Below are 19819 nucleotides of genomic sequence, written 5' to 3'. Positions count from 1 at the left end.
TTATTGAAAATGCTATAAACTTAGGCTCCGTTGAAGGACAACAAATTGATCTTTGCCAATCATATCAAAACAGATTTGACATTATTACTCACAAATTCATTAACAAAGTTTTTGAGCAATGTATATAAAATTAACATATTGATAGGTAAAACTATACATTGAGGTTTTTAAGTTTATTTAATAAAGTAACGCATAAATAAACAATCTACACCTCTAGACTAGAAACATTTTTAATTGTACAAATCTACTCGTATCGGCTTCACGTGAGTCACATGACCGTTAAGATCCATTTGAGTACTAATACCTTTTTAACACATCTCGGCCCACATACCTATACATATAAGGTCAAACCTTAGTCAAAGTCAAACCCTCAAAATACGTCATTGCTTACGTCACCTTACACTTAACTCTATAGACTTGAAACTTGCTGAGCCCAAATTTTTATAGGGCCCCACTCCACCATCCAACCCATCCTCCTCTGCATACCCTTTAACCCCTCTACTTTCCTTCTTGTACAAAATGACCCCTCCAACTCCCAAAATTAAGAAAACTAACCCAGAAAGTAAACCTAATCCAACCCATAATCCAATTACCTTGTTATCTTTTCCTACACTCTCTCTCACCTTAAAATAACCCACCTTGGTATCATCAAGCACTTCGACTAATGTTTGTATAGGGTAATCTATGGTATAACAAAAACCAGATGTGTTACTGTAAACCGCACCCCAACACGTGCAGTTTTCTTCACATACACGCTCACATTTCTCTAAAGAACTCATAATTGTGTAAGCCATTATCTCTTTATTCGGTAACTCAACTCCGATCCTCCTCATTTCCCCAAACTTTTTCTGGCATAAATTGTCGTCGGATCCAATTATTATTTTCTCATTTTCACATCGCCCGGACGTGTAAGACGTTCGGTCGTCTAAACATGTACACCCTTTGCCACGTTGGCATAGACCATAGGGCCCACACGAGCTCGGTAGATCACATGAATCTGGTACCTGTTTGAAATCCACCAGCCAGGATGATCGGGTCCAGTAGTACCCGATCAAGTTACCGTCAGGTTCAAGCCGAACCCGACGACTACCGGTCCCTGGTTGTTGGAAACTGGTAAATGGTTGCACGTCAACTGGGGCTGTATCATTTTGATACATACCCAGGAATCCATCCGGGCTGACCACAGCCCGGATGGGTCCCCCGCCTTTCATGATCTGGGCCTTAGCTTCCATTGGATTATGCTGGAAATAAAGATGGCCCGGGTCAGAATTAGCAATAAACTTTGCATAATACCCGATGAAATCAGGTCCTAGTTTCATCGAATACAACCCGTTAGACGAAACGAGCGTCATGGCACTAGTGAAATTTTGACCTTCCATAAGGGTATTATCGGGAAAGTCAAAACTTTGCCATAATATTAAAGAGGTGTCGCCCACCTTCTCTATTAGTAAATTAGACGTGTCCAAGAGTCGAACCCGGTCACCATCTGTGTGACTTGACCATAATGCCCCTGCTCGTTCATTGGAAATTACAAGACTGCCATTAAATGACAAACGAGTATCGGATGACCAACGAGCCACTAGACCTTTCCCAACGGTCCATAGCCGCTCTTGTGACGGGACATGAATAACAACAACAACGAGTTGAGTCCGATCAACTCGAAGGAACCCGAGTGAGTAGTTACCAACTTTATCACTTAGTAAAGGCTGGAATGACGTAACCGATGAATCAGGGGTCGCAGTGAACCCTTTCACAAGCAATTGTGTCACGGCAATAGTGGTTATCGGGTGAGTTAAATAGGTGAGTAGGATGATGAACATGCAAACCCGAGTCAACTCAGAAGGGATGCCCTCCATTTTGGAAGGTGGGAGATTATAGTAGTGTGATCCATATATCATATAGCTGGTGATATTGTATTGATATGCATGAAATAATAATATTATAGTGTGCCACTAGAACATCAGGAATTATTATATAACTGTAGTCTAAACAAGAGGTGTGACTTTTGGCCCATTGGTGCAATAAATAGTTGTCAAACTTTTATTGTTTTGAAAATTGCGTATTTATTGTATATTAATAAGTAGGGTGTTGACTATTTTATTTATTTCTGTATGAAACAAGAAAACGATAGGAAAATATTAATATATATGGAGACGTAAATCGTAATTAAAAAAACATGTTTATCTTAAGGTCCGTCCACAAGATTTCGAGTGTTTAAGATAAGTATGAAAAATGGGCTTCAATATTTTATTTTTCAAGACGAGCGTCCCTCAACCCCTTTGATTCTTGAATTTCCGATCACTATCGTTAATATTGCAAATTGCTGGACACAAATCATTTATTAAATAATTAGAATTAAGAATTTGGTCCAATTTATCATTTGAAAGACAGTTTGGTTCAATTTATCACTAATCTATATAACTTAGAAGACCCAAATTCATTATTTTATTTATATTTGATTTTTGAATAACTTTTATGACTGCTATAAACTCAGGTTCTTATATAAACATAATTTTTATTTTCTAATATACAAAAAAAAAATAAAAATTCAGGCCTCCACAAAAATGAGTTTGAGACGACGACCAAGACCTGTATAGGATATGTGTCGGGGCTGTCTAAACTTATTCAAGCGTAACTTTTCTTTTCTTTCGAATTTATTTTATTAACTTCTAACTTTTTTTAGATACAAGAGAAACAAAAAGTAATGATTTCATGTCATATTGACGTTTGATATTGGATAGAGTTTAAACAAAACTTGATATTCGAATTAATAATAAAACTTAATAAAGAAGTAAGAATGCTATTAAAATATACAAAGAAATTAGGTTTTTATCGGATTTGTGTTTTCGATGTATGATATTTGTTCAAGTAGATGTGAAAACCCGTGCTTTGATATCGGGATGGTAATAAACTAGAAAAAGATAATTATTATTTATTGGCTAACATCCAACCGTATAATTTCTTTAATGTATAGATAAAAGGCATACATGTCAGTAGGTGACGGGCTGCAATAGAAAATAGTATCAATGACTAAATTTTGGCATTTTGTTTTTCAAATTCTTGGTTTTATTTTTTATGATTTCATCTTAGTAATGGTATGTTTGGTTTCAATTTCTTGTTATTTTAGTTACACATTAAAATTTGTTAATTTTGTTGTTATATATAATATATACGTTGTTACGTTTAATACAATACATTGAAAAATAAAAAAAAAATTGTTTTACTATTTTTTAACATTTTTTTATCAACTTTTATATATGTTTTCAGGATAGAGAAAAAGATTATATTTGTATTACATTTTTATTAACTTTAATTGTGTACTACAAGTTTCAAACTTTAATTAAAAATATGTAGTTGAGAATAAATTTATATAATTTTCATAACTCAAATAAGTTTTTATTTTAACTTAACAAAATATATATATATATATTATAAAAATTATACAAATATAATCTATAATAAATTATATTCAAGACAAACATAACGCAAATGTACTCACAAGTCATGTATACGTTCAATAATTTAATTACCCCGTTACAACCTTTATCCATAACTTCATTCAAATGAAAAATAAAAAAAAATGCGTGACCTTTTCAAGTTGACAATACCGAAATATGAATAATAAAACTAGTTGACCATTTTGTTGTACCTAAAGTCCTATTTAACAATGGGATGACGATACTAGTTTTAATTAGAAAATTAAGATTCACGGAAGTTTATAACACCCATAGTAGTCATGTTGTGGGAGCAAAACTAGCTCCAACACTTAGTGAACACCACTACGCCTCTTAGTTTTGAGCTTGGTTTTGGGTGGGTTCATTGTATATACAACGGTGGCGGGGGATACCTTGTCCAATCAATTTTTAATTTTAATTTTAATTTTATTTATATTAAAAATTAAAAAATAATAACTGTGTAATGAATACAATGGGGTTTTGAAGATTTTTTTATCACTACACCACCTTTTACAAAACTATCAATCGCTGACTGAGACGTCATGTGTTGCACAACCTTCTTATGTGCTTAGTTTCCACTACGCGCGGTCTTAGTTCCAACTATCACTAAAATTAAAGTGAATATATAAATTAATTTTCTTAAAAGAAATTAAAATCTTGATTTCTACAGATGTAACTCGTCAGTACACTACTACACTGTATACTTTTCCGTAATAATAAAAAGGTCTTGCATGTTTTTTGTTTTCTTTATGAAGAGGTAGGTCCCAGCAGAGCCCAGTTGGACCCGCAAGACTCACCTTGAACAGGGACGTCTGCGCAACGACCAACTGCTCCCGCAGGACCCACCATGCTCAGAGAAAACATTACGCGCAGTACGCCAGCTGTACCCGCAGGGAAAGCCTCCCAATGGTGAAGTACCCCGCCTGTTCCCGCAGTTGCGGATACAAGCCATCAGGGAAGGCTACCCGCACTAACAGCAAGGCTACACGCACAAGGCACTAGCTACTTCAGTAGTCACATGAAGGAATGAGCAAGGCGGGAATACTCCCGCCTAAATGAGCCAGTCCGTATGCTTCTGGAAGATCTTTTGTACTATACATGCTAAGGTATGGGCAGAACAGATGATCTGACCAGAACAGCCCATGAACCAATCACAGGGTGACAGCTCACCGACAACAGTACGAGGAGGAGCACCCTCTAGTACTGTTTGTCACTATTAGCCGCTGCCTACTCACCAACCCTTACTATAGGACGTGCGCAGCCTATAGTTGGTGGAACAGTGCATAGCCGGCAGTAAAGGAACAGTGTACAGCCGACCTTGTTACTGTCAGCCGTAGCCTATCCACCAACCAACATGGCCTGTGCGTAGTCCACTGTTGGTAGAACAGGAATACTATTCAGCCGGCTGTACCTTCTAGGAAACCTACCTTCGGCTATAAATACTCCAACACCTTGGAATGGTAAGGACATCATCTGATATCTCATCTTATCTAGCAATCTCTTAATATACACTTATATTCAGAGCAATCTAGTCTGATTCTCACGCCGGAGGGTGGTCACAAGGAGGAACCCCCCCCCCCATTCTCAGTGACGAGCTTACGGTGTCTGTTTTGCAGGTCATCTGAAGAACAATCTTCTCTGCTGAACCTCATCCTCGTGGGAAACATTACTTAGCCCCCAGATTATCTATAATCTGCCCCGGGTCACTTGGTGTTTCTTCATTGGCGTCATCCGTGCATAAAAGCTAGAACTAATTCTTAGTTTTTTCAAAATTTCTGAAGAAATGGTTAACGTTACTCCGGTCCCAAGGCCAGTAAGTGACCAAGAAACCCCGGTGACCACAACCCCAGCAACTGGGAACACCGGCGGTTATACAAATTTTACGAACACTACCCCGGTTACCCAAGCCGGGGCAAGTGCAGTAAACAATATTCCACTAGGGTTCACTGATGCCCAGTTGGAAAAACGAACGAGGGTCCCTCGCCAAACACTAGATCAAGTAAAGGCGTGGGCCGAAGCACGTCAGAAAGAGTTCCAAGCTGAATTGGATGAACACTTGCGTTCAGTTCAACAGGCTGACGAATTCGGCAGTACTCGCCAACATCTCAATATGAACAGTGAGTGCGAGTACTCAGACGATGAGAGGGAAGAATCCGATACCGACGCAAACCCTCGCCATAAGGCGAAAGGGAAGCGTAAGGAAACGGACTTCCAACCGAAAAGGAATTTTGGGGAAGCCTTTAAACCAACGAATGCGGAGAGAAACCCGCGTGACTTCTCCAAAACCTTTAGACCAACTGCTACAAATGCAGGAAAGTCAAAGTTCGCAAGGGACATTGCGGAAGCAATCGCCCCGAGAAGTGCCAAACAAATGTCCAACATTGGCACTTATGATGGTCTATCCGACCCAGACGACCACTTGAACAGATTCATTGCGGGGGCAACCGTCAGTAACTGGACGGAACCCACGTGGTGTTATATGTTCCAGATGACTCTGGTTGGAGCGGCCAGGGCATGGTTCGATCGTTTACCGGTCCACCACATATATGATTGGGCGGACTTTCAAAACAAGTTCAGCCAACACTTCAGCCAACAAAGGAAATATACTGAAGAACAGTGGACGATCCTCAACTGCGTCAGAGAGGAGGATGAATCTTTACTAGACTTCATCACTCGCTTCAACTCCAAAGAGCTAAGTCTGGGCAACATAAGTGAAGATCTTGTTCGCGCCGCTTTCATCCAGGGCGCCGAATACCCAGAGCTTATCCGCACATTGACGGGTAAGGACGGCATGCCATCCACATGGGATGCCATCATGACGGCGGCCAAGCGCTTTGCCGAGACGGAGAAGCAACTGGGAAGGGATCTTCCCCAGAGTACACACCTCTACACGCAAAGGACTAGAGAAAACAATGTTCGGATCGCCCGGCAGAACAAAAAGAGGAAGCTAGGTATTTGGCAGTCAAGGGTAAACTTCGACACCTCATCCAGCTCTCACCCTCTTGTTGGCGGAAGAAATAACACACACCCTTCAAGTCAAAAACATCGGTGGACGCCACTCACCAAAAGCGTCACGGAGATATTTGCCACTGAAAAGCTACCATGGCCAAAAGCTCCAATGATCCGGCGGCGACCTACTGCGGATCAGAATAAATCCTGTGACTTCCACGGGACAAAAGGTCATAGTACGGAAGAGTGTACATCCTTGAAGGATATTGTTGAAGCATTCGTCAAGGATGGAAGACTGGCACACCTGGTGGCATCAATCAAGAAGGGAGGAAGGAACGACAACCGGTACCGAGGCAACGGACGAAAGCCCGTTGACATCAGCATCAACATGGTTCATGGTAAGATCAGAGGAAGAAAAAGGCGAACGATAGAACCATGTGCGTGGAAGGAAGCTGAGGTGCGCTTCCCGCGAGTGCCAGGAGGACCCAGCAAAGAAGACCCTATCGTCATCAAAAGCTAGCTGGGGCACTACATCACTTCTCGCACTCTTGCTGACAACGGCGCCTCGTCAACGGTGATGTACAGGCAGTTCTTCGACAAGCTAGATGACGAAGACAAGGAACGCCTGGAAACGATCTGCGCCTCGATGGAAGGGTTCGATGGCAGCACAAACACCCCCTGGGTATCCTATCTTTCCCCGTCACTCTTACGGACGGGAATCACTCACGCACAGAAGACGTGGATTTTGTCGTAATGAGGAAGCCACACCACACATACGACATTCTCTTCGGAAGAGACGGGATGGCAAGATTCAACGCCGTGGTATCCTCAGTCCACGGCATGATGGGATGGCCAACAGCTGAGGGTGTAGCGATGATCACCGGCATTCCCCAGGTATGCATCGCATCTGTCTCATCTAAACCCAAACCAAAGATGGCTAAACCAACCATCACCGAACCAGAAAGATGGGCCTTCAACGGCAAGTACCCTGACCAGGCCGTTTCCATTGGCCCAACAGTTGTTGATCCCACACGCACCTTACTCAAGCGCTTATTACAGAAAAACGCTGACATATTCGCGTGGACACCAGCTGACATGACTGGTGTACCCCGAAGTAAGGCAGAGCATAAGCTCAAATGCGATCCGGCTGTTACGCCAATCGTACAAAAGCGCAGAGTAATGGGGCCAGAACAAACTAACGCGTGTAGAACCCAAGTCAAGGAACTCCTTGACGCAGGCATCGTACGCGTTAGTAGATATCAAACATGGGTTGCAAATCCCGTTATGGTACCAAAGAATAACAAACAATGGCGCATGTGCATAGATTTCAAGGACTTGAACAAAGCATGCCCCAAAGATTGTTATCCGTTACCCGAAATTGATCTTAATGTGGATTCGTTGGCACCGTTCCGCCTTAAATGCTTCCTGGATGCGTATAAGGGGTACCATCAAATCCACATGGCCGTTGATGATCAGGACAAAACCGCTTTTCGGACGCCCGATGGCACATTTTGTTACCAAATGATGCCATTCGGACTTAAGAATGCCGGGTCCACATACCAACGCCTGATGGACAACCAGTTTCATGCCCAAATTGGGAGGAACTTGGAAGTCTACATGGATGACTTGGTCATCAAAAGCCTTGACCCAGAAGCGATGTTGAAAGACATCGAAGAAACTTTCAACACGCTCAGGAAGATAAACATGAAGCTCAACCCGAGCAAGTGTGCCTTTGGAATGGAAGAAGGGAAGTTCTTGGGGGTCATCGTCACTAAAGATGGTTTCAGAGCGAACCCTGAAAAGGTCGAAGCCATTATCAAAATGGAATCACCTACTACCATCAAACAGGCTCAGACACTGAATGGACGACTAGTGGCACTTAATCGCTTTTTGGCAAACCACGCGGATAAGTCGTTTCTCTTCGTGTCAACGTTGAGAAACTGTTTAAAGAAAACGCACTTCCGCTAGACACCAGAAGCGGAAGCAGCTTTTCAGGAGATTCGGTCACGCTTGATCGAACTCCCAACGCTCACAGCACCAAAAGCGGGAGAAGAGTTAATCCTATACCTTTCCGCAACAGATAGAGCAACCGGGGCAGTCCTGCTAGTAGAGCGAAAAGGCATCCAGATGCCAATCTATTATGTCAGTCGTATCCTAACAGACGTAGAAACCCGGTACTCTACCCTCGAAAAATTAGTCTTAGCACTTATACACGCTTCACGCAGGTTAAGACGATATTTCCAGGGTCACCCAATCACCATTCTCTCCAACTTCAAACTTGCAAACGTTTTAGGCAAACCCGAGTTATCGGGACGCCTAGCCAAATGGGCAATTGAGTTGGGGGAGTACGCGATAAAGTATAAGCCAAGACCAGCCATAAAAGGCCAGGTTTTGGCCGAATTTATTGCCGAAGTGCCTGCATCGCGGGAAAAAGAGTGCCAGGAAGAGGCTCAACCCTCTCCAGCACAAGACATCAATGATGTCTGGCAACTCTACACTGATGGAGCAGCCAGTAACGAGGGTTCAGGCGCAGGGCTGAAACTGACCAACCCAGCAGGCCAAGAATACACTTACGTTATTCGACTGGATTTTCCAAGTACGAATAACGAATCCGAGTATGAGGCACTCTTGGCTGGGCTGAGAATTGCGCGTAAGATGGGAGTGAAAAACTTGGAAGCCCACGTGGATTCCATGTTAGTAGCCAATCAAATCAACGGGACATACACGGCCGTGAACGACACAATGGCCCTGTACCTCGCACAAGCAAAATCCCATATGCGCGATTTCAACGACTGCAAAGTCATACACGTCAAGCGAAGTGAAAACAAATCTGCGGATGCGTTAAGCAAGCTTGCATCATTAGCCTTCACCCACTTAGGAAAGGACATCCGCATTGAACTCCTCGAGACACCTTCGGTCCCGCACAAGGAAATTTGTGTCATCCAATCCGGCACAGAAACGTGGATGACACCAATAATAAAATAGCTTGCGGCAGGTACACTACCAGAGTCAAAAACACAGGCAAGAAAACTACGCTGTAAAGCACTGAATTATCAACTCATCGATGACATCCTTTACAGACGTAACTTTCTTGGCCCACTCTTAAGATGCGTGGACAACCAAGATGCTGACTACCTCCTAAGGGAAGTACACGAAGGCATCTGTGGAGTACACGCAGGTCCCCGCGCTGTTGTAGCTAAGCTAAACAACGCGGGATACTTTTGGCCGGGGATGCATACGGATGCGCTGGCATACATCAGAAAATGCAGGTCTTGCCAGCTCTACGCACCCAACACGCACCGCCCGAAGAATGAACTTGTTCCAGTCACCTCTTCATGGCCATTTCAGAAGTGGGCCATCGATGTGACAGGCCCATTTCCTACAGCAGCAGGAAATGTTCAGTTCCTAGTGGTAGCCATCGACTACTTCACCAAGTGGATAGAAGCAAAACCCTTAGCCCAAACAACCGCAAAACATATCAAAAAATTTATTTGGGAATTTATTATTTGTCGTTTTGGACTTCCACAGAATTTGGTGAGTGACAACGGCACCAACTTTGCTGACAAGAAGCTACAACAGTGGCTGAAAGAACTTCAAATCACCCACACCTTTACCTCAGTGGCACACCCGCAAGGTAATGGTGAGGTGGAAAGAGCAAATAAGAGCATCGTTGAAGGCATAAAGAAAAGACTCTTGGAACACAGATCCGGCTGGGTGGACGAGCTTCCGCACGTCCTTTGGGCAAACAGAACGCTGAAGAAGGCCAGTACGGGAGAAACCCCGTTCAGTCTCACTTATGGCACTGAAGCCATGGTCCCGGTCGAAATTGGTTTACCCTCACCAAGGGTCTTGATTCAGCCAGAAGACAATGATGCGGAAAGACGGTTAGATCTTATGCTAACCGAGGAACGCAGAGACTTAGCCGCAGTACGTGAAGAGAACTACAAGCGACAAATGCAAAAGTACTACAACACGCGGGTAAAACTCTGCAACTTCAATGTAGGAGACTACATACTGCGTAACAACGAGGCTTCGAACCAAGAACGCCCAGGAAAGCTGGCCCCGATCTGGGAAGGGCCATACCTTATCAAAGAAGTTCTGGGAAAGGGCGCGTACCGGCTCGAAAGGCTCGATGGCACTCCCATCCCAAGAACATGGAATGGAGCTCAATTACGCAAATGTTATATGTAGATCAATTCCAAACTTGTAAAGAAAAGGCCTAGAGCCACTTCTAATGGAAATAATTCTCCTTTCGCAATGTGTTAATAGCCTTACCTTTATACTTATGAACTTCCCACACTGATGTGCCGGTATTCACCGCATAAATAGGGGAAGAAGTAAGTCGTTACGTGTGGAAGGCGGCAAAACCCGCATAAACACAACGGTAAAAATTTCAAGTTTTAAGGAAAACCTACACGCAGGTCAGATGTAAGTAAAGTTTAGCCATCCTTGTAAGTGCAAGTGACGGTCTTACCCGCACAATCACGAACAAGGAGGCAAAACTTCAACTTATCATCTACCACGTCCAAAGGTTAACTTATTCTGAACACTTAGAAAATTTCAAAGGAAAAGATGAGGAAAACTTCCACGCAGGTCAGATATAAGTAAAGTTAAGCCATCCTACTAAGTGTAAGTGACGGTCATACCCGCACAATCATGAAAGAGGAAGCGAAACAAACTTATAATTTGCCACGTTAAAAAGTTAACTTATCTAAGTACTAAAGAAATTGCTAAGTTAGATCAAAACATGCGTAAAATAAACAAGGCAAAGAACTAACACAATCTTTATTCCATCAAATTCAAATATTACAAAGATTGTTATACAAAAGCAAAAATCTACGCTAATGGTGGAAAAGGATCTTCAGAATCAAGCTTCAGGACCACTTCCACTTGGACCCGCTCCATCAGCAGAGCGTGGTGGTTCAAGGAAAGCTTTAAGGATAGCTAGCCCATCATCAGCAGCAGCGACTTCGTTCACCTTCTCCACCACCGGATGCGAGAAGGCGGCATACTGGTTCACTGCTTGGTCATAAACAGCTTCAGTATCCACATCATACAAAGGGAAGTTGGAAGGCGGGATGCCTTTCTCAACAAACCCTAGACCAAGCAGGAAGCCGGCCTTCTCCCCATCCTCATGAGAAGCGTTAAGGGCTGCGCTCATAGCATCGTCATAAGACGTCTCTGAGAAGACCCGATGCACAACCTACAAAAAAGAAAAAATACAAGTATCAAAACCTTTTCTATTTACAAAGAAAAGCGTAAAGACATGAAAAGCTTACCTGAGACAACGCTTCTCGAAGAAGCCATTCCTTGGCAACCAGAGCTTCTTGGAGGGCGGCTTGAGCTTGGGTACAGGCGCGTTCGGCTTCACTTTTATTAAGGTTGGCAAGCAACACTTCCTTTGCAGCAGCCTCTTCGACGCCCTTTAGCTTCCGCTCAGTGTGGTCAAGCACGCCCCTCTGGTCCAGGATCTCTTGGAGCTTCTTCGCGTCCTCCATCGCCAAGGCATCATGAGCCTGTTGAAGCGCCTCTAATTTAGCTTTAAGTTCCTCATTCTCGAGGCGTAGAGGCTCAGCAACAGCTTCAGCCTTGGTGGCCCTTTCAGTTGCGTTCCTAGCAGTTTCCTTAGCCAGCCGAAGCTGTTCGTTAACAGCTTGGGCAGCATTGGAACGGGCCTCGAGACGGGCCTGAACCTCAACTTCAAGGGCCTTGAACGCCTTCTCCTTCTATGCAGCCGCGGCGGAGAGCCTCCTATTCTCCTCCCGGACAGCCCGCGCCTGAGCCACTTCTTGAATGCGAGCTGCTTTTAACTTGTCGTTTTCACGGCAAAGCAGCTCGACGCGGGGCTGCATCCGGGCCAGGAGAACCCGAAGCTCATTGGTTAGCCTACCCTCCTGGTAGCTAGCCATGGCTTCCCCCAACGCACCACTGGGAGCTGCGTGACGAGCCCAATCCACGCACTCCACAGGGGTGCGAAGGGTTGTTCCTCGGCGGATGTTCCATCGTGGAACATACACTTCATTGGAATCCGACACTGCAAAAAACAAAAAGCAGTTAGGAAAAGATGATATATATAAAAAAAATATATAATAATAGGCTAAGAGAACCCTACGCACCTGTAGGGTCAATAACAGGCCGATAGCCGCCAAACCCGTCACCTGAACCCTAGGGAAATCCGTCCAAGAGGTCAGGTAAATGGGAAGGAGGCAGAGGTTGGCGAGAAGCCCCATGCATACCTGAAGGATCGGCCGCCGAGGCCGATGACGGAGGAGGCATGGTGAAGTCCGCCGCGGTCGCCGCTGCGGAGTCCGCAACAAAAGTAACCGCCGGCTCAGTGAAAGATGCGGTAAAGATAGCACTGACAGCCGGCGGTGATGTCGTCACAACTGGAACAGTTGGCTTAATGGAATGAGCAACTGAACCAGTGGAAGCAGGCGCAGCCGCCTGGGTCGTCGCCTCAGGTAGGCTGACCAAGCCTACCGTCACGGGCGGAGGGGTACTCCTCCCCGCTCCACCCTGGAATGCGTCAACATCCACGCCTGCACAAAGAAGATAAGTATTAATGATGGAAAACTATGAAGTTAAAGATAAAGGAAGTTTGTACTTACGGGTTTTCTTGAGCCTGAAAGTGCGGACGGGCGGGGATGAACCCGATGGAGCCGGCCTCTTCACGCCGGTCACCGTTGTCATCCTGGGCTCTCCGGAGGTGACAATCGTCGCAGCCTCCGGAGCGGTGGTCTTATCACCACCAGGATTCCCCGCCACCTCTTCGCTCTCGGTCTCCGAATCAGACCAAGGCACCGGATCGGCAGTGGAGGCCACCTTCTCCTTCCCCTTCCCGCCGGCAGCCTTCTTCTTCCGCACCAACGGAGGACCATCTGCGGATTCCTCATCAGAACATAAGATTAGAGGAATTCCAGCAGAGGTTTCAACATTGAGGGGTCGAGGGTTGAATAGCGCCTTACCTGGCCGCCTGGCGCTAAGGATCTCGTGGCCTAACGGGTAAACCTCCACGAACCGATCCGCCGTTTGTTCTAGGATGGGCAACTCGTTCTAGTCTAGAGCGCGAGTACCCATCCGAGCGGGACCGTCAGCCTCCCGCGGGTCCATGAGCGACTGCAAGTCGTTCCCCTCTGAAATAAACAGGAAAGAAGTTAGAAGAGAATCTAAATCAACAAAAAGAAACAAGGCATACCGTAAGGAACAGAGTTCGAACCGTATTCGAGGACGATCGGGATCTTTCGCGCATCCGCATCCTTCCACACCCGGCTCATCCCGAGCATCACCATCCCGGACTCCGCAAACCGGTAAACCGGAGATTGGACTCGGGATATCTTCGAGAACCATTCCGCCTCCTGGTAGTTGGAGGCGTGAAGGCTGGGAAGTGCTTGCCCATTCTTGAATTTCATGGCAAGGGGGATGGCGCGAGCGGAGATGTAGAAGAACTCCCGCTTCCACGAGCGAAGACTGCGCTCGGTTGCGCAAATCTTCAAACCCTTAATCCGGGTTATCAGCGTATACCACCCCTGGATGCACCTCCAAGAGTAGAAGGTCATCAGGCGGTCAACATAGGGCTCAATGCCCAGAATCCGGCACACCCACTCGAAGTGCCGAATCTTGGCAATCGCCATCGGGTGCACCTCGGTCAGGTGCACACCGTGCCTCTCCAGGACACGGTACACAAACTTTGTCAATGGGAACCTAAGATTCCCATAAACAAAGAATGCAGCATATACCCCGATCTTGCCTCTGGGGGCATCGTACACCGTCTGATGGGGTTCAGGAAACTCAGGCTCGAGAGACTCGAGCATGAACTTCCTGACGATGTACTGATACAGATCGACAGGCAGAGCACACTGGCACTCGCCAGCAGTACTCTTGTCATCGGCAAACACCCCAGCCTCCTGGGCTGTAGATTCGAGATCACGAGAAGACATCTTGCAAATGAAAGAAGAAAACGATTTCAAGAATGCTCGACTGAAAGGTGAGTATTCGCCGGAAATCGCTTTAAAGATGAAGAGAAGAGTGAAAGTGTGGATTACAAAGAACCCTCTCCCCCTTTATATACTAATCGCAATTAATGCGATGAATTTAATGCGGAGGAGAGAGAAATCGAAGGTGCAATGAAACTATGACACGTGGCAAAAAGCAAGCTGGCAACAGCTGTTGAAAGGACGCGTACCATTAATTTCGCGGCCACGCGCCCGAAAAATCGCGCCCACGCGCCTGAAAAAGCGTCTGAAATGACCAGGTACTGTCACGTCACCATAACTTCCTGCACGTCCTGACACAGTCAGAAGAAACCGTCGCACGACGTTTTAGAGGTTTGGACTGTTCTTATCCTTTCACCAACTCTTCGAATTTCAAAAAAAAAAAAAAATTCAAAAAGATTCAAAAGTAAGCGGGAAAATACCCCTTACCATGGCAACCAAGTAACCATAAGACGGGTGCGGGTACAGTGTCAAGACAAAACCCTTCACATACTTAGCACCCGCAGGGAATTGACGCCAGGAATACCTTGGAAGTAAAGTAACCGTAAGACGAGTGCGGGTACAGTGTCAAGGCAAAACCCTTCACATACTTAGCACTCTGCAGGGAATTCAAACCAAGAAGGATCTTCTGGGCCATGCTTGCGGAAACGGGAATAACATCCCCACATGACGGGAACGTCGAGAACTATATTGTTTGAAACTCCAAGATGGAATTGGTGGTTTTAGCATAATTGATCAATATGTTGAAAACTACCAAAACCCCATGGAGAATCCACACAAGTGGAACTCAACGCTCCTGACTTGCGAGGAGGTTACAAACCTACCCGCTTCATACCCAAAGATCAAGCAGAAAAGTCGGGAATTTCTGCGTGACATCAGGAAAACCGCGGGAAGAATCCCCACGGAAAACCTAAAAACTAAAAACCCCTTTTCAAAACCCCTTGCTAGTCCAAAAGTTCACCTCACTTATTAATAATTCATGAGAAGAACATTGGACTGGGGGGACTTGAAGAGGTAGGTCCCAGCAGAGCCCAGTTGGACCCGCAAGACTCACCTTGAACAGGGACGTCTGCGCAACGACCAACTGCTCCCGCAGGACCCACCATGCTCAGAGAAAACCTTACGCGCAGTACGCCAGCTGTACCCGCAGGGAAAGCCTCCCAATGGTGAAGTACCCCGCCTGTTCCCGCAGTTGCGGATACAAGCCATCAGGGAAGGCTACCCGCACTAACAGCAAGGCTACACGCACAAGGCACTAGCTACTTCAGTAGTCACATGAAGGAATGAGCAAGGCGGGAATACTCCCGCCTAAATGAGCCAGTTCGTATGCTTCTGGAAGATCTTTTGTACTATACATGCTAAGGTATGGGCAGAACAGATGATCTGACCAGAACAGCCCATGAACCAATCACAGGGTGACAGCTCACCGACAACAGTACGAGGAGGAGCACCCTCTAGTACTGTTTGTCACTATTAGCCGCTGCCTACTCACCAACCCTTACTATAGGACGTGCGCAGCCTATAGTTGGTGGAACAGTGCATAGCCGGCAGTAAAGGAACAGTGTACAGCCGACCTTGTTACTGTCAGCCGTAGCCTATCCACCAACCAACATGGCCTGTGCGTAGTCCACTGTTGGTAGAACAGGAATACTATTCAGCCGGCTGTACCTTCTAGGAAACCTACCTTCGGCTATAAATACTCCAACACCTTGGAATGGTAAGGACATCATCTGATATCTCATCTTATCTAGCAATCTCTTAATATACACTTATATTCAGAGCAATCTAGTCTGATTCTCACGCCGGAGGGTGGTCACAAGGAGGAACCCCCCCCCCCCATTCTCAGTGACGAGCTTACGGTGTCTGTTTTGCAGGTCATCTGAAGAACAATCTTCTCTGCTGAACCTCATCCTCGTGGGAAACATTACTTAGCCCCCAGATTATCTATAATCTGCCCCGGGTCACTTGGTGTTTCTTCACTTTATTTGCTTTATTTATTTTGTGTGTTTTAATTGGTTTCCTTAATATGTAAGTTTTTTTCTTGCTGATTACGGCTGACAGTTGCGAGTTGCAGCCTTGGAGTCTTGCTCTTTAAACCCTCATTGGCTAAACCCACCTCCAACACCAAAATATCTACCATGAACCACCCCAGTCGGTGGTACAAATATGACCGGCCGGCCAACTTCACCGCCATTGCCATCACATACTTATTTACACACGTTACCTATATATAATATAAGCCTTAACTCCCATTTCTTCACCACCCTCCATTCACACATTTCACAATGAATCCACACTCTTCATCAGCCGTTGGTGGGTATTCAGCAGTTTCTAGGGTGTAAACCAGTCTAGCCCGAGCTTGTCTAACCCTCCAAGTAGGTTGTCAAACTCGGGCTTAAGTTCAGCTCGTTTCAAGCTCTAAAAGTTATGAAGCTCGAATTCGGCTTGTAACAAAGGGATGAGCAAATGGTAGCGGATAACAAATCGGGTACCAACCTTTTGAGGTTTCGGGATCGGTATGGTACCGGTATGTTTTTAGAATTTTTGCTTTAAGTACCGGTATTGTATTAGACTTTTTGCTTCAGTACCGATATCAAACAGGTATTGTACTGTACCAAGCATTTTCAATATCCGTACCATTTTTGACGATTTTTGGTACCGATATCGAGCCCATCCCTAGTTTATCAAGCTCGAGCTAGGCTCGATGACTTGCTTATTATTTAGTGATTCTTTACTTATATTTTTACTTAATTTTTTTATATATTATAATTATATATTTTATATATTGCATAATCTATACTTTTCTCTTTTCAAAGCTTTGAATATTATAATTATGATAATAAAACTATATATTATAATTATGATTATAAAATTATATATTTAATCTGCTTAATGAAAATCATATTATGCTCGTTTAAGCTTGCAAGCTCGCTCTAACTCAACAAGTGAAGCCCGTGCTTGTTTAAGCTGAGCGTAATTCAAGCTTTTAATAAGCTGATCTCAAATAACTTCCAAGTGGTTTTGCTAGTTTACAACCCTAGTATTTGGTAGTTTCTACGCTTTTTATTAGTTCTTTACTTCTTTTTTATTAAATATTACTGCGTTTTTTCTTCATATTTTGGTCGGAAACTGGTGGCAGGAGATGCGACAACAGTGATGCCCCAACCGCTCGAGTATTTACAAATTCCACCGTTTTTGTCAAAAACATTTGATTTGGTGGACGACCCGGTTCAAGACCCGATTATCTCATGGGCCAGAAGTGGACAGAGCTTTGTCGTGTGGGACCCAGCGGAATTCTCTAGAAAAATATTGCCTAGAAACTTCAGACACAACAATTTTTCTAGCTTTGTTCGACAACTTAACACATACGTGGGTATTATATTATATCTTATTCATATTTGTGTATCATACTGAAAAGTACCGGTAGCGAAAATAAGTAAAAACCATATATCGAATATTGCACCGATTTTTTCGGTTCAATACTAATCGATACCGAAACTATTAGAAATAGCGGATCTGGATGGCACCAATACCGAAAACATGAAAAAACAAATATTTATAGTGATACCAGTTTGTTAGATCGGTATCGGTATTCGGATGAAAAAAAATTGCTCATCCCTCATTTTGACCTCCAAATCATGGGTTCAATGTCTTAGTATGCATATAAACTCCTCTTCTTTTCTTTTTTCTTTTTCTTGTTTATCTTTCAATTCTTTATAGGTTTTTGTAACTAGACTCTTTTTCTTAATTTTGCATACACCCTTTGTAATTTTTTTATTGTTGTTGATTATCTATTTTTGGGTTTTGTAGGTGGTTAAGAGATTTTTAAGTGCATTTGTTTGAAAGTAGTTATAATAGTATTAGAATGTTCTACTTGACTGATGTGGAAAGCAAACTTTAGAACTCAAAAAGATATTATCAGATTTTCCTTGAGTTCACTTATATGTGTAACGCACCGGTTATTTGAACAACTAGTTTGAAAAATGGCTAGAGTCTTTAAACCACATACGAATCCAGAAAATTCGATTTTAGATAAAAATTCGAAAGGGATTTCGCATCGTTGTAGCATCTTGATTTCTATCATTATAATGCACTAATTAAATGTAATTTCTTTTGGTATTAGTGTTGTTTATATGTATGTGATTCGATTTAGGGATTTCGCAAGATTGATCCTGACAAATGGGAGTTTGCAAACGAAAGCTTCTTACGAGGACACAAGAATCTGTTGAAGAACATTCAAAGGCGTAAAGCAAATCAATTGGTTTCTATGGACAACTTTTCATCCAGTGAAGAATTCAACAACCTGGAAGCTGAGATACAAAGATTACACAAAGAGAAGAAGGAAATGATGCAACAAGTTACCGAGTTAAATAACCAAAATCATGAAACACGTCAAAATATGGAATCAATAAATCAAAAACTCGAAGCTGCTGAGAAGAAACACAAGCAAATGGTTTTGTTTTTGGGGAAAGCGATTCAAAACCCGACATCAATGTCATTGTTGACTGAAAAACGCAAGCAAATGCTTCGAGTTTCGTCTCCAAGAACTAGCGAGAAGTTTGTTAAACATCAAACCGATGATTTGAATCATGTTTCGGGTGGTGGGTCATCAAGAAATTTTGAGCATGAAGATGGCGAGTTAAAAGGAAAGAATGTGGTGGATGTTGATGAGATTATTGTTAAACAGGAGGATATATGGAGTGATTTTGAAAACTATGAGCTGCCGGGGTTTGGTGTCGAAGGTGGCGAGTTACCGGAATTTTGGAGTTTATGATAATAGTTTTAGGAAACTGAATCCTTAACTTAATTGGGTTAGTCAATCGTCACTACCAGGCCCTACCTATAACTCAGCTACTAGTGAGATTTTGTTGGGTACGGTTGTTATTGGTAGTATGAATAATAAAAATTGTTATTTTATCGTTTTCAATTTAATGTATCATTTATATCTACGAAAAGTAGTTTGAATAGGTTTTATAATTGTGATATGTCACATAACAAGTCCTAAATGATAATCGTACGCTACAGTTCCCTTATGTAGTAAAGACTGTCCCGTTATAGTGTCATACAAACATGTTTGCCTGTGTCAAATTCAAGAACAAGCTATCGTTTTTAAGAAAATAAGTCGAAATTATGTTTGCTTTGAAGAAATATGTTTGTGGACGCATACATGTACGCGTGTGTGAAATATGTTTGTTGACATATACATGATCCATGTGTGAAATGTTATATTAAGGTTAAATTGGTTGAAAATCCATCTCGATTTAATGTATCATTTATGTCTACGGAAATTAGTTTTGAGGTTTTATAATTGTGATATGTCACATAACGAGTCATAAATGATAATCGTACGCTACAGTTCCATTAAATTGTTAGAGCATTCTCATCCAACCCCTCATATTATGTGAGGGGTGTTTTTATAATTTA

General features: G+C 43.6%; 2 pseudogenes; one reads left to right on the top strand and one right to left on the bottom strand.

Moving 5' to 3' along the window:
- Positions 1 to 312: 312 nt before the first annotated feature.
- LOC143581371 (PAN domain-containing protein At5g03700 pseudogene) lies at positions 313 to 1856 on the bottom strand (annotated as a pseudogene).
- A 15695-nt stretch (positions 1857 to 17551) lies between these two features.
- Positions 17552 to 19169, top strand: LOC143581364 (heat stress transcription factor A-3 pseudogene; annotated as a pseudogene).
- Positions 19170 to 19819: the final 650 nt, after the last annotated feature.

Source organism: Bidens hawaiensis, unplaced genomic scaffold, assembly GCF_021521415.1.
Source record: "Bidens hawaiensis isolate Kalapana, Puna unplaced genomic scaffold, B.hawaiensis_p1.1 tig00030888_1, whole genome shotgun sequence".
Taxonomy (NCBI): Eukaryota; Viridiplantae; Streptophyta; class Magnoliopsida; order Asterales; family Asteraceae; genus Bidens; species Bidens hawaiensis.
This window is presented reverse-complemented; position numbering and strand designations above follow the sequence as displayed.